The sequence below is a fragment of the Macaca nemestrina genome, chromosome 7 (genome assembly GCF_043159975.1).
Source record: "Macaca nemestrina isolate mMacNem1 chromosome 7, mMacNem.hap1, whole genome shotgun sequence".
NCBI classification, from domain to species: Eukaryota; Metazoa; Chordata; class Mammalia; order Primates; family Cercopithecidae; genus Macaca; species Macaca nemestrina.
In genome coordinates, this window is record NC_092131.1 from 108,792,949 (window position 1) to 108,808,084 (window position 15,136).

Below are 15,136 nucleotides of genomic sequence, written 5' to 3' on the forward strand. Positions count from 1 at the left end.
TCAATTACATTTGTCATTCTGCAAGCTTCAATCTAACCCTGTCATTTATGGATCTCTGTGGCTTCAGTGACCTTCACAGACCTTCCATTTCAGTCACCCATTCCAAGTGTCCAAACTGGACCTTATCATTCTTCACACTATTCTGCTTTAGAAATATTAAATCCTGCAGTCTCTCTGTAATCTGAGACCCCTCTCCTACACATCCTCCTATGCATGCTCCTACTATATGCATTCCTTTTGATCTCTAAGACACATCTAATTCTCTTACCTCTCTACTTCTCCCAGGTGATCAGCCACCTTTCAGCATCTCTAGGTTTCCTACCCATGTGGCCTCTCCTAGTGTCATCCCTCACCTTCTATGCATGATTTTCCTGGACCACTAGCCTAGTGGAACTTTCTATCGGGTTCTCTACAACTTGGTGTCTTTCCCTGTCTTATACTCAGAGCTCTGCTAAAGAAGATCAATCAGCCATGAAATACAGCCTCATGTAGTGGGGGAACCCTCAATGTCACCTTTGATCATCTCTAATTCTTTATTTTGACCACATTCATCAACCCCCTTCTATTAAACATCTCTGCTACTGAATGTGTGTTTTTCTTAAATGAGTGCCAGATTTCTGTTCTGTTGTAGTCTGTCCTCCTCAGGCATAGTGAAGGGAGTAGATTTTCTTAGTGTTTGTGATCTTGAGAAAATGCAGGAAACTGGACTTGCAGGTTTGCTGTAAGAATGGGGAGTAATGGCAGGTGGAGGAGTGGATGGGACCATCTTTTCTTTTCTCTTATTACAGCATAAAACAAAGACAGCTACAAAACAAAGGTGAGTTAATTTGCTGGCCAACAAAGAAGGGCCATGCCAGACAGAAAAAGATTTCGCTGATTCTCTCCAAGCAGAATTTTGAAGGACCAGATGTAGAAGCAGTAATGGAATTTATTCCCTATCACAAGGGATTTGAGGCATTATGTTTTGATTGGCTTATTTGGAAATGTTTCCTTTTGTTTGGCCAATTCTAGCCTACATCAAAAAAGTGTAGGCACAGTTTGCAAAGAGGTTCCTGGTGGGTAAAGGCTCCATGGGGTTTGAGTCTCTCAGTGGACACCTTTGTCTGCTCATGCTTGGAGTTTTAACACTGGAGTGTGTTTCTTGGTTCTGGACTTTGGGAAGCTGAGACATGTTGAGGGCTCTTCCAGATGATTGGGAAAATGGCACTGACATATGGATACCTGAGGCCAGGCAGATAAATATCTTGAAAGTATCTGTTGTGTTATTCTCTGTGTTTAGTTACCTTTGGTAATACTCTTAATCTGCTTCTTATGTAAACCTTTTTAGGATGGCCAACTGTCCTGGCTTTCCTGGCCCTGAGACAGTACCAATTTCCACCCTACCTTGCAGCTTGGACTTTAATGTCCACTCAGGCTGGAGTTCTCCAATGAAACTGGTAACCTGAGGTCAGGATCCTGCTAGCTACTGTGCTTGGTGGGACATCCCAAGGGCAAGTGGGGGCACAGGTGTGTAACTGTTAGCGATGCCCACTGGAACACCCTGTCTGCATTGCTGTCCAGCACATTTCTAGGCCAGGTGTTATTGATGAAGCTTGTATGTTTCCTTTCGGTTCATGTTGCTCTTCAACTGCAACCTTTGCATAAATTGTCCTGTTTGTTTGGAACATCCCCTCTGCTTTGTATACACTGTTCCTCCCTCTGCCGTCCCTGTCTAACCCTTGCATATCCTTCAGCTCAGTTGTTACTTCCTCAAAGAAGTAAGGCCATCTTCACTTCCACTCCCAGGTGAGATTAGGTCCACCTACTTGCTTCCTAGGTCTCCTGCTTTTCTTCCCTTCCCTTCCCTTTCCTTCCCTTCCCTCCCCTCCCCTCCCCTCCCCTCCCCTCCCCTCCACTCCCCTCCCCTCCCCTCCTCCTTCCTTCCTTCCTTCCTTCCTTCCTTCCTTCCTTCCTTCCTTCCTTCCTTCCTTCCTTCCTTCCTTCCTTCCTTCCTTCCTTCTCTCCCTCCCTCCCTCTCTCCCTGCTTGCTTTCTCTTTCTCTCTTTCTCTCTTTCTCTTTCTCTCTCTCTCTCTCTCCCCCTCTCTCCTTCTTCCCTCCCTCCGTCCCTCCCTCCCTCCCTCCCTCCCTCCCTCCCTCCCTCTCTCCCTTCCTTCCTTCCTTCCTTCCTTCCTTCCTTCCTTCCTTCCTTCCTTCCTTCCTTCCTTCCTTCCTTCCTTCCTTCCTTCCTCATTCTGGAATTTTTTTTTCTTATAGCATTTTGACCTCCTGACCCACTGTAACCTTCATGGGTTGCAGTGGGAGGGAGTGAGGAAGGAGGAGAAAGTGGGTGTGGTGAAACAGTGCACTCAGTTTGGATTTCTCATGTTAGTCTGGGTGACTTACTTATCCAAACAACAAACCCTGTGGGGATGCTGCATCATGAACTGTTTCAAGAAAACACAATGCAGGATGTGAGGTTTGGAGCAATTTCTGCTGAGCCTCATGTCCCTGGGGTCAGCAGTGATAGCTCAGGACAGTGACTGATGGCCCTTAATATTACCTCTTCCAGGAAACCATTTCAATTACGTTCATCATTCTGCACATGCATACATGCATGATTATTTTGGACAGGTTTCTATTTATAAAAGTTAATAATACGTGGCTACATACATGAATACATTTGGATTATGTGGAAATTAACATACATAACTTACACCTCCTTTCCCAGAGCTGGATTTAACTAATTGAGTACTTTCTCCAAGTCTTCTCTCATCCCCTTTGAGATTCTCATATTAGTTCCTTCTCCTCTGCATCCAGCACTGAACATTTCCTCCTCTGTTTTTTCCACCAGGCTTTGAACCCCTAGGGGCAGGGACTATGTCTTCTCATCACTATAGCTCCAGATTGTACTCCGCAGCCTGGCACATAGTAAATGCACAACAAGCATATGTTTGTTGAAGATTATATCCCTTGTCAAAAACCTTAAATAGGTCCTTGTTTCCTCCTCTGAAATAGGCCAACTGCTGACTGGTATTAAAGCCCCTGCACAGCTTGGCCCCGGGTTACCCCTCTTTCCTTATCCCCCATTTCTCTTTGTGTGCCCTGTGCTCTGGCCAGACTGGACTCCATGCCTTCCCCCTTCTGATCTTTGCCTGCGCCAAGGGCGTGCAAAGCTCTTTGTTGAATGTCTGTGTTTTCTGCAATGTCCAGCTTAGTGCCATCTCTTCCAAGTAGTTTTCAGTGAAGTCCTTAGCCTAACAGAGTTTCTTCCTGCTCTTCGAAATAGTCACTCATCTTTGCTTATGGCCCTAAGGATTCAATCTGGGTTTGTAATTATTGACATGGATGTCTTATCGTGCTGGAGTCAGAACAATTCTAGAGCAAATCTGCATAACTTTGCTGTAATTCCCATGGACATAGAATAGCTAGAAGATATACTTCCAGGAGTGACAAGACTTAAAGAAATTCTAATTAGGTTTTTATTTCTGAGTTTGCTTTAAGAAATAAATTCTTAGGCTGGGCGCGGTGGCTCATGCCTGTAACCTCAGCACTTTGGGAGGCCAATGTGGGAGAATCACCTGAGGTCAGGAGTTTGAGACCAGCCTGGCCAACATAGTGAAACCCTGTCTCTACCAAAAAAAAAAAAAAAAAAAAAAAAAAAAAAAAAAAAAGCTAGGCATGGTGGCAGGCGCCTCTAATCGCCGCTGCTCAGTAGGTTAAGGCAGGAGAATTGCTTGAACCTGGGAGGTGGAGGTTTTCAGTGAGCTGAGAGCATGCCAGCTTGGGCAACAAGAGTGAAACTCCGTCTCAAAAAAAAAAAAAAAAAAAAAAGCAAGAAAGAAAATAAATTCTTAAAAAATGTTATTCTTTGTGATAATAAAGAGCCTATCTTTATTTCTTCCTTGTGTATGTGTGTGTGTGTGTGTGTTTGTAATTATTTCTATTTTTTCACTCTCTTCTTAAAACTATGAGGAAGTAATAGTCTCTCTTCCAAATACTGTTAGTCCAAAGGCTTGTTTGGAGAATCAGACTGTTCTTTGTTTGGACCCTGGCTGCTTGCTTCCAATTCTCAACTCTTTCCACGTGGCAGGCCACCAACAAGGAATAGTGTTCCTAGTCCATTTGGATGAATCCTTCTCTTAATCTCTTCCCTCTGGGATTTAATGCTAACAGGTTTTTAAATTTTACATTTCAAAATGATTGAGTAAATTTTCCTTTATAATTGGGAAAAGGCAAGATTTTTAACTAAGAATTTTGCTTTTGCATTAGGTTTACACTGCATTAAGATATATATGTATGAAATAGAGCTATGATATACTGTAAATATACTATATGATATATATGTATGAAATAGAGCTATGATATACTGTAAATATACATTAAATAAAGCTATGCTCTATTTAAAAACCTGATTCTGAACACATGGTTCTCATGAAAAATTATAATACCTTCAATGGAGACTGACACCTGAGCTGATAGTAGCAGTAGTTTGAAGGAGCAGTGATTCATTCCATCAATCCCTCAACAAATGTTGATTGAATCTCTGTAATGTGGCATCATTCTGGATGTGTGATATTGTGATGTGAAATAGAATTGTATCCAAAGTAATTCCTACAATTTCAATTTTGAAACTAGAGAAGAGGAGCTTTTTCTTTTTGAAGACCAAGATTACAGTTGCCCTTTATTAAGCAACCTGCATGTATAAGAACTGTATGAGATGTGCCATGTGCCTTATAATTACAGTTTACTCTTCTGCTCCTCTGTGTTTGCTTCAGCAGCACATATATTAAAATTAACAATACAGAAAAGATTAGCATGGCCTCTGTACAAGGATGTTGCTTCTCTGTATATACTTATACATTTGGCTTTGGGATCATGCAAATATTTTATATATTTGTAAAATAAAATTAGATTTTAAAAGAACAATCCCTAAGAACAAAAAATAAAATAATAAAAGCAAAAAACCTATGATTCCTGTTGGTGATGTTAATCGCATAGAGAATAATTATTCTAATTGACTTTAATACACATGAATTTCACTGAAGGTCAGTATATTCAAGGATAAAAGAACTAAAAATGAGATTTAAAACTTTTTGCAATGACCTTATTGTTGATGGTAGATTGGACTTGCTGTTATGAGACTGCTGTGTGGGTGATGTGAGACAAAGCAAATGAACAATACAAATGTGATCATTTGGATTTTTATTCTGGTAATCTTGAAAATCCATTTTCTTGATATGGGAAGAAGGAGACAGAGAAAAAAGACGAAATTAAGTGAAAACTTTATAGTCCTAAAATTGAATTGTAAGTATCTGTAAAAGCTCCTGAGGTCTTTTATCTTAAACAAAACAAAACCAGGACATATTTTACAGATCCCTTCACTTAAAAGGCCTAATAACAATGAGCAAATGGCCGACTTAATATCAATGATCAAATGCCCAGGTCATGGTCTCTCAACACCATGTCCCATTTAAAAGGAACCAGGAGTCCATGGCAAAATTACTTATTCTGGGTAAAAATATGCAAAAGTAGCCTGGAACATTATGTGATTAATAGGTAGTAAGGAGGCTATCAAGACTACTAGAGTCTCATCAGAAGGACCCAGGAATAAACTTGTCAACACTTTTATAAGCAGAAATTGGGACAGTTTGAGACCAGGTGCGGTGGCTCACATGGGCAATCCCAGAATTTTGAGATGCTGAGGCGGGCGGATCACTTAAGGTCAGCAGTTGGAGACTAGCCTGGCCTACATGGTGAAACCTCATCTCTACTAAAAATACAAAAATTAGCCAGGCGTGTTGGTGCATGGCTATATAATCCCAGCTACAGAAGAATTGCTTGAACCTGGGAGGCAGAGGTTGCAGTAAGCTGAGATCCTGCCACTGCATCCTAACCTGGGTGACAGAGTGAGACTCCATCTAAAAAAAAAAAAAAAAGAAGAAGAAATTGGGACAAAATTTGAGCATCAATAAAAGCAAAAGCTGCAAAGGACTTAAGCATGTCAACTATGTTTATATCTCTAAGTTAATAGTAATACTAAAACACATTAGTCGGTGTTGCTGGGTGCTCAGGAATCAACTCATTACATTGAAAACAAATAGAAGGAAAAAACCCAAATATTTTTACTGGCTTTTCTATATGAATGATATCAGTGGATAACCAAACACTAGATGAGGAGAATTTGTCTTTACAGAAATATTTCAGTCAATAAATAAAGAAGGGACAATAGAATGAGAATGTCATCATTTTGCAACCCTAATGAACTGATATATGCATTGAATATCAAAGCCAATAAAGTTGCAAAAAGAGAGACAGCCAAACAGTATACATCTCTTGATGGAAGAGCCCAGTACTACCCGTGTAGGATTCTTGCCTTCTGTGGTGCTTCTCGGCTTCCCCAAAATTGAGGCTCTAGATCTAACCACCCATTTATGAGAATTACAGTGTACAAGGAAACACATTAAACTAAGTCATGGGTTTGCAACCACCAAAATCCAGACAGTGGGAAACTTTACAGGACAAACAATTCAGTTTCTTCAACAAATAAATTGCAAAGGAAAAAGAAAACTAGATAGAGAACCAAAAAGATTAAGTGAGACTTTAAAGATGTATCCACCAACTGCAAGGAGTGGCCCTTATTTGGATCTTTATTTAAATGAACAAATAAACAGACAAAAAACCTACGACGACACTATTTATGACATTTATAAGAAAATTGGAAAATTAATATTTTCTTGTCAACTCCTAATTTCTAAGGTGTGAAAATTGTATTGGGAATATGTTAAAAAGTATATTTTATGAATACACATGAAAATATTTACTGGTTAAATGATGTTTTGTATAATGGGTGTGGGTGAGTAGTAGAATAAGATTGGACTTGGGTTGCTGATTGTGGGGCTGGGCTATGGGTACTTGGGGTTCATTAGACTTTTCTGTCTACCTTTATGTATATTTGAAATCTTGCGTAGTAAAAGGTAAAAGATAAAAGTAACAACAACAACAAAACAGCATCAACAAAACAAAAATGAAAATCAACTTTGCTGTGAATTGAATAGTGTCATTCCATATTATTAATAAGGAAGTTGTGGCTTGGAGGAGCTAACAGCCTCACCAGGACACAATCAGTCAATGACAAAGCCAATTTCATACCCAGGTCTTTTTCAAGAGGAAACATGTTTGGCCCGGTGCAGTGGCTCATACCTGTAATCCCAGTACTTTGGGAGGCCAAGGCGGGCAGATCACTTGAGGCTAGGAGCTTGAGCACAGCCTGACCAACATGGCAAAACCCCATCTCTACTAAAAATACAAAAATTTGCTGAGCGTGGTGGCTTATGCCTGTAATCCTAGCTACTCAGGAGGCTGAGGCAGGAGAATCACTTGAATCCGGGAGGCAGAGGTTGCAGTGAGCCGAGATCACACCACTGCACTCCAGCCTGGGTGACAGAGAGAGACTCTGTCTCATAAAATAAATAAATAAATAAATAAATAAATAAATAAATAGAGAAAACATGTTCACTTTTTTTTTTTTTTTTAAGACGGAGTCTCACTCTATCGCCCAGGCTGGAGTGCAGTGGTGCAGTCTCGGCTCAGTGCAAGCTCCGCCTCCCGGGTTCATGCCATTCTCCTGCCTCAGCCTCCTGAGTAGCTGGGACTACAGGCGCCCGCCACCACACCCGGCTAATTTTTTTGTATTTTTAGTAGAGATGGGGTTTCACCGTATTAGCCAGGATGGTCTCGATTTCCTGACCTTGTGATCTGCCCGCCTTGGCCTCCCAAAGTGCTGGGATTACAGGCATGAGCCACCACGCCCAGCCAACATGTTCACTTTTTTGCCATACTACATTGCATACCTAAAATTAAATAATGCAATTTCAAAAATATCAAATTCACAAGAAAAAATTAATTAGCAGAAAAGCATTTTACAATTAAACGTTTCTTCCATAGATATTTCTTAAATGTTTGGTCCCTGACCTCATTGCCACATTAAAATAAGATATATAATCATACTCAATTAAGTCCAAACTTATGTGTGCAGTAATTTAAAGTTTAATTTTTGAGTATTCCATGAGGCTTTGTAAAAGCATCCCCGTGATACTTCACACATTCTGACACCAGAACAGTTTGAGAAATATTGATTTAGAGGTTGGTGACAAAAGGTTTTGTGAATTTTCAGCACACACAAAGGTTAAAATGTGTCAGTGGGCATTATACTCTGAATAGCCATGTTAAGTACTAAAATATTTTAATGACAGAGAGTATGCCCTGCTGTTGGCGGTGAAACTGTGTTACTATTAGCATATTTTACAAGTTGAGTCTATTTTGTGTTCTAACTTGAAGCAGCTTTATTTCCTGCCCCATTACACGATAGTGCTTTTATAATATGTAATAAATGTCTCCAATTCAACTCATTTTAAGACATGGATTTATAATGCCATGAACTTGGTGCAAACCTTTAAAATGTTTTAAAACATATTTTTTCTTAGTTTTAAACCTTAAATTATTCCACTCATGGTTTTTATGTTAAAAAATATTTCATTAAACTTGCCAAATTTTATTGTAAAATACTTGAATAAGAAGTCTAAAAAATAAATGCACAAGACATTTTGTTCTTCCTCAGGTTCAGATGATGAGTATGGGAAATCTTTTTTCTGTGTAGCTCAGTTAGCAATTTTTAATTTTTTGTTATATTTTATTTAGAAGCAGCATATATACTTTTTCAGTTAACAAAATTGGCCCTACCTGGGACTGGAACAGTTTGGCAGAACTATAGGAAGTTACCCTGGAGTTCCATTTTCTCTGCCAGATGTGATTTTGCCATGACTTGATATCTGTCTGTTAGGCCTGACTCTTACCACGTGGCAGAGGGAACCTTATTTTAAACAACCAGAGTTCATCAGCAATCTCATTAAATACCTGGCATGTCTTATCATTCATGAGCATTGAGTGGTCTTGGACCTCACAGTTACATTGTCCCATCTGCACACAGGGAGAACTCTGATGCTTCAGACTCAGAAGCCTCTTAGTAAAGGATTTGGGTGAACAAAGTCGCTTTCCCAGAGGGTCTCTGAGAGCCCCCTGTTCGACTCATACTCAGTTATAATCCAGTTCTACATAGATTAACATCTTTACATGTTCCATAGTTTGAGAGAAGGGGACCTCCAGTTCTCTAAACACTCTTAGATGTTGCCTTCTTCTGAAGTAGATTTACAACAAGAAACTTAGAAAACACAGGACACTAGCAGATTTATGTGTTTTTTGTTTGTTTGTGTGTTTTGGGGATGGAGTCTTGCTCTGTTGCCCAAGCTGGGGTGCAGTGGCTCGATCTTGGCTCACTGCAACCTCCACCTCCTGGGTTCAAGTGATTCTCCTGCCTCAGCCTCCTGAGTAGCTGGGACTACAGGTGCACACCACCACAACCAGCTAATTTTTTATTTTTAGTAGAGACGGGGTTTCACCATGTTGGCCAGGCTGGTCTCGAACTCCTGACCTCATGATCTGTCTGCCTCAGCCTCTCAAAGTGCTGGGATTACAGGTGTGAGCCACTGGGCCTGGCCACAGATTTACGTTTTTAAGAGGACATTGCCTTTATGAAACTGCCTTAAACTCATGAGGCAGGACAGGCTGAGATGAGCAAAGATAAACAAAGATGAAAGGCATAGTTTCCAAATAAAATCAAGAGGGAGGAGATGTCAAGCATTCTGGATTCAGCAGAGAATCAGATTAGTGAAAACGAATTCAGAAAAGTTCAGTTACAGAGGATAAGGACAGGGAAATAAAATGAATGAGGAGACTGTAGCTATGTTGGACAGATCTCAGACATCCAATGTAAGTACTTACAAAAGAGAGATCAAATGGAAGAGAGGAAATTCAGTAAGTGCTATAAGACAGCTTTGATTTACCAAAAGCTTTTGTGAAAAAAATCAAAGCTATCGTTAAATATGTGTCAATTGTAAGATGTATTGCATTTTGATTTCAAAAAATGAAAAAAGATAGGAAGCAGCTGTAAAGGTAAGCTGAGGCTGGAGCCGAACCGGGAATGAAGACACAAGGCAAATGGCAGTGAGAATAGCCTTTTATTAGGGCTTGTGGGCGAGGTTCTTCGGTCCAAAGGCATGGGCCGAGGAAGTCGTGCTGAGGGAGGAGGGTAGGGGCTTTTTATAGCCTGAGAGGTAGGGAAGCTGGTTGTGCAAACAGGGCCTGGGGGGTCTTGAAACTACTAGGGCAGGAGTTGAGTAAGGGTCATGAGGAAGGGGTCTCTGGAAACTGTTAACCGAAACTGCTGAACTTGTGGAATGCAAGTGAGCTGCAGGTCATGGGGGAGTGTGGTTGCCCAGCCAGAACTCTGACGCGTGTAAGTCTGCGGGTGTGTACAAGGGTGAAGGGAGTCTTTAACAAAAGGCCTGCTACGCCGGGTAACGCCGCCATGTTGGGTCTAGATTCCTGCCTAACAGCAGCAAGTTAGAATTTAGGAAATGCAGAAACAGAAAAAAATTATGATACAGAAATTGTTATAGGCCATATCCTCTGAGCCTAAGTAGTTCAAATAAACGTCAAGTAAAGAGGTTTGAATCAAAATCTATAAACATTACAAATTTTAAAACACTCTCCTGAAGAAATTATTCATGCAAGAGGAAGTGAAAAAATATAATTACACATTATGTAGAAGATAACAAAAACAACAGTATTCATTTCAGAAATTATCATGTAACTACAGTCTATACTGAGAGGACCTCACATTCTTTTAATAAATGTAAACAATATATTCAGTAAGTGGTGTTGGAACAGTTGGTTAATTTAGAAAAAATTTAAATTTTTAACATATGTAATTGTAAATTCCAGATGGATTGAAGAGTTAAATAAAAATTAAACCATAAAAACATAAAAATACCATGAAAGTAAATGCTCCTCAAATTTCTGAGGGAGAAGCTTCAAATGAATGGAAAGTAAAATGTATTCATGGATTTAACTGCATAGAAGGCTTAAATGAATACTTGTTGAAAAACATTCAAATGAGAAGTTAAAGTAAAATAACATGTAATACAAATTTTGTAAAGTAGTATGTAAAAGAGTTTTCAAATGGACAAAAAGGAGATAGATGAATAGGTAAAGGAAAATACTTTATTGTTCTAATAGAAAAGCAAGTGACTGGTTAATAATCATATGGACAGATTCAACTTTATTTCTAATCAATGAAATATAAACTCAAGCAATGACTAAATAGCATTCCCCCACCTCCAGCAATTACTTTCAAAAAAAGAAGTTTGCAAACGCAGTGCTAGTGATGGTGATGGGCAGAGATCAAGTTTATATTGTGCTGTTGAATACTGCTAAGTGCAGTGCTTTTGATAAGCAGTTTTGCAACATGTATTAATGTGGGGAAAAGAAAGAAAGATCAGACTGTTACTGTGTCTATATACAAAGAAATAGACATAAGAGACTCCATTTTGTTCTGTATTTGAGATGCTGTTAATCTGTGACCCTACCCCCAACCTTGTCCTTGAAAGAGACATGTGCTGTGGTGACTCAAGGTTTAAAGGATTTTGGGCTGTGCCGGATGTGCTTTGTTAAACAAGTGCCTGAAGGCAGCTTGCTGGTTAAAAGTCATCAACATTCTCTTAATCTCAAGTACCCAGGAACACGTACACTGCCAAAGGTCGCAGGGACCTCTGCCTAGGAAAGCTAGGTATTGTCCAAGGTTTCTCCCCATGTGATAGTCTGAAATATGGCCTCGTGGGAAGGGAAAGACCTGATTGTCCCCCAGCCTGACACCTGTGAAGGGTCTGTGCTGAGGAGGACAAGTACAAGAGGAAAGAAGGCCTCTTGGCGGTTGTTGGCAGTTGAGATAGAGAAAAGCATCTGTCTCCTGCCCGTCCCTGGGCAATGGAACATCTCGGTATAAAACCTGATTGTATGTTCTGTTTACTGAGAAAGGAGAAAGCCGCCTTAGGGCGAAAGGCGGAACTTCCTAGCCCAATGCTGCTCTTTATGCACTAAAAAGGTTTATGGAGATGTTTACATATGCATATCAAGGCACAGCACTTTTCCTTAAACTTATTCATGACACAGATCTTTATTCATATGTCTTACTGCTGACTTTCTCCCTACAATGATCCTATTATCCTGCCACTTCCTTTTCTTTAAGATGGTAAAGATAATTATCAATAAATACTAAGGGAACTCAGAGACCGGTGCTGGCATAGGTCCTCTGTATGCTGAGCGCCGGTCCCTTGGGCCCACTTTTTCTTTCTCTATACTTTGTCTCTGTGTCTCATTTCTTTTCTCAAGTCTCTGGTTCCACCTAACGAGAAACGCCCACAGGTGTGGAGGGGTAGGCCACCCCTTCATATTAAGAACCTCAGAAATATCTTTAGTTTTTGACTCAGCAAATACTGTTTCAGGGAATTTCTCAAGGGAATATTTGAAGTAAAAAGAATGCTTCCTGCAAAAATACATTGATATTATTTATAATACTTGACAACCAGAAACAATCTAAATGTTAAACCATAAGGGAATGGCTAAGTAAATTATGGGATTTCTGAGATGGACTATTACTAATTTTTATTATGCTTATACATTTGAAATAACAGGAAATGCTAACTTGATATCCTTAAGTTAAAAGATCAGGTCACAGAATCACATAGCAAATCTACAATTTTATTTATATGTGAACAGAAAGAAAAACCTCATGAAAAAGCAAAAATGATAACAGTGGTTATCACTGGGTTGTGGAATTAGGAGTGTTTTAAATTTTCTTTTAAATGTATTCTCCAGGATTACTACAAATGAGCATATAATACTTTGATCATTAAAATATGATTAAAATTTTCTTTCTATATAGTGATGAAGAAGCACTTGGGAAAGGATTAACAATACTTAATTAACAATTAAGATATTTTGAAGGTTGGCGGCAATTTTAATACAAAGAAAGGATTAGGGGAATGGACATCCGAGGCTCAACACTTGTTTAATAGTGTCCACTTTTTTCTATTCCTGGTTCTGATTTCCCTTCTTGTTTTTTTTTAATTTTTAAATTTTATTTATTCATTTATTTATTTTTATTTTTATTTTTTGAGACAGAGTCTCACTCTGTCGCCACGCTGGAGTGCAGTGGTGCAGTCTCAGCTCACTGCAATCTCCATCTCTTGGGTTCAAGTGATTCTCCCACCTCAGCCTCCCGAGTAGCTGGGATTACAGGCACATGCCACCACACCCAGCTAATTTTTGTATTTTTAGTAGAGATGGAGTTTCACCATGTTGCCCAGGATGGTCTTGATCTCCTGACGTCTTGATCTGCCTGCCTCGGCCTCCCAAAGTGCTGGGGTTACAGGTGTGAGCCACCATGCCTGGCATATTCATTTATTTTTAACATTTGTGGGTACCTAGTAGGTGTATATATTTATGGAATATGTGAGATATTTTGAATCAGGCATGCAATGCACAATAATCACATCAGGGTAAATAGGGTATCCATCACGTCAGGCATTTATCCTTTCTTTGTGTTCAATCAAATTATACTCTTAGTTATTTTAAAATGTATAGTATATTATTGTTGACTCTAGTCACCCTGTAGTGCTACCAGATACTAGATCTTGTTCATTTTATCTAACTATATTTTTGTACTCATTAGCCACCCCCACTTCCCCCACCGCCACTATCCTTCCTAGCCATTGGTAAGCACCATTCTACTGTGTATCCCCATGAGTTCAGTTGTTTTAATTTTCTTTAGCTTCCACAAATAACTGAGAACATATGAAGTTTGTCTTTCTGTACCTGGTTTATTTCACTTAACATAATGACCTCCAGTTTCATCAATGTCATTGCAAATTACAGAATCTCATTCTTTTTTTATGGCTGAAGAGTACTCCATCGTGTATATGCATCACATTTTTTCTTATGCATTCATCTGTTCATGGACCCTTACGTTGCTTCCAATTCTTAGCGATTGTGAATAGTGCCGTAAAAAACATGGGAGGGCAGATATCTCTTCGATATACTGATTTCCTTTCTTTTGGGTATATATCTAGCAGTGGGATTGCTAGAACATATGATAGTTCTATTTTTAGTTTTTTGAGGAACCTCCATACTGTTCTCCATAGTGGTTGTGCTAATTTACATTCCCACCAACAGTGTATGAGGGTTCCCCTTTCTCCACATTCTTCCCATCATTCATTATTGCTTGTCCTTTGGATAAAAGTCATCTTAACTGGAGTGAGATGTTATCTCACTGTAGTTTTGATTTACATTTCTCTGAAGATCAATAATCCTGAGTACCTTTTCATATGCCTGTTTGGACTCAAGCAATCCTCTCATCTCAGCCTCTCCAGTAGGTGGGACCACAGGCTTTTTAACTTTATGTGATCCCACTTGTCTTCTTTTGCTTTGGTTACCTGCACTTGTGGGGTATTACTCAAGAAATCTTTGCCCAGTCCAATATCTGGGAGAATTTCCCCAATGTTTTCTTTTAGTAGTTTCATAGTTTGAGGCCTTAGACTTAAAAATTTAATCCATTTTGATTTGATTTTTGTGTATGACAAGAGATGAGTGTCTAGTTTTATTCTTCTGCATATGGACATCCAGTATTCCCAGCATCATTTATTGAAGAGACTCTCCTTTCCCCAGTGTATGTTATTGGCACCTTTGTTGAAAATGAGTTCACTGTAGATGTATGCATTTATATCTGGGTTCTCTATTCCATTGGTCTATATGTCTGTTTTTTATGGCAGTACCATGATGTTTTGGTTACTACAGCTCTGTAGTATAATTTGAAGTCAGGTAATGTGATTCCTTCAGTTTTCTTATTTTTGGTCAGGAAAGCTTTGGCTAGTCTGTTTCTTTTGTGGTTCCATATAAATTTTAGTATTATTTTTTCTCTTTCTGTGAAGAATGTCATTGATATTTTGATATGGATTGCATTTAATCTGTACATGACTTTTGGTATTATGGACATTTTAATGATAATGATTCTTCCGACCCATGAATATGGAATATCTTTTCATTTTTTTGGCGTGTCCTCTTCAATTTCTTGCATCAATGTTTCATAGTTTTCATTGTAGAAATATTTCATTTCTTTGGTTAAGTTTATTTCCAGGTATTTTATTTTATTTGTAGGTATTGTGAATGGGACTGCTTTCTTGATTTCTTTTTCAGACAGTTTGC

The 15,136-nt window shown here is 39.2% G+C and overlaps 1 protein-coding gene and 1 pseudogene across 7 annotated transcripts in view; both read left to right on the forward strand.

Moving 5' to 3' along the window:
* Nucleotides 1-15,136, forward strand: part of LOC105497462 (ADAMTS like 3) — a 434,450-nt gene that overhangs the window by 84,400 nt on the left and 334,914 nt on the right. The window lies entirely within an intron of this gene.
* LOC112429444 (U6 spliceosomal RNA) lies at nucleotides 4,743-4,843 on the forward strand (annotated as a pseudogene).